The sequence below is a fragment of the Geospiza fortis genome, unplaced genomic scaffold (assembly GCF_000277835.1).
Source record: "Geospiza fortis unplaced genomic scaffold, GeoFor_1.0 scaffold425, whole genome shotgun sequence".
Classification (NCBI taxonomy): Eukaryota; Metazoa; Chordata; class Aves; order Passeriformes; family Thraupidae; genus Geospiza; species Geospiza fortis.
The window spans coordinates 2,264,439-2,265,324 of NW_005054387.1; the positions used below are offsets into that span (position 1 = coordinate 2,264,439).

Below are 886 nucleotides of genomic sequence, written 5' to 3' on the forward strand. Positions count from 1 at the left end.
GAGGCGGCTCTGGCCCTGCCCCCCAACTACAACTTCGAGATCCCCAAGACCGTCTGGCGCATCCGGCAGGCTCGGGCCAGGAAGGGTGAGCGCTGCCCCGGGGCATGAGCGGGTTTGGGGCTGGTTTGTGCTGCTGAGCCCCCCCTGTGGGGCAGGTGAGGCTGGGGCTGAGCTGCTGCTGTGCCCTCGGTGTGTTTAGGCTCTGTGTTGGCGAGCTCTGCTCCTCTCGAAGGGGGTTAATAGATCTGTATCTCTGGATTATAATCACATTGGACAGGACAGGTTGAGCTGCGTGGACCTGTCAGCCTGGAGATGTGTCTGGGATGCTGGCCAGGTCCCTGCTGGGCTCCTCTTGCCTCTCTCCTCTCTCCCTGCACTTTCCTGACACGCTGCTGGGGCTGGCAAGGGGGAGCCCCACAGCAGCGGGCACCGGGTGGGGCTGGCAGTGAGCTGTGCCGTGCTGCTCCCTGCTCTGGACCTTCCTCAGAGGAGCAGGGAATGATCGTGGAGGCTTCAGGAGTGGTGCCAGGGCTTTCCTGTGCATCCCACTGGGTGCTCAGCTAGGGGGAGCAGTGCTCAGAGCCTCCCCCTCCATCCCCGGGTGTCACCAGCGTCCCCACCCTGCCTTCCCCTGCAGACAGGGGCTGCTCGTGTGGCAGAGCCGGATTTGCAATGCTTTGTATCCACCTGGGAATGGCTCTGCCTGCTGCCACCGAGCTGCCAGGGCTGGCAGGCGTCGCGGGGAGGTTCTGGAGGCTGGGCTGCTCGCGGCTGCCATGCCGAAGGGCCGGAGGGTGTGGGGCTGTCCTGCCCATCCCGGCTCTGGGGTGGGAGTCAGGGCTGGGCGTGTCTCAGCAGGACTCGGCGGGGGCGCCCCCGCGCGCCG

At 66.3% G+C, this 886-nt stretch overlaps 1 protein-coding gene across 1 annotated transcript in view; it reads left to right on the top strand.

Annotated features, from left to right (window-relative positions):
• Positions 1-6: 6 nt before the first annotated feature.
• DPH1 (diphthamide biosynthesis 1) overlaps positions 7-886 on the top strand; it is a 25,551-nt gene continuing 24,671 nt past the window's right edge. Inside the window, exon 1 of the mRNA XM_031060616.1 lies at positions 7-85. The gene's annotated coding sequence lies outside the window, so the exon portion shown is untranslated. The remainder of the gene's footprint in view (positions 86-886) is intronic.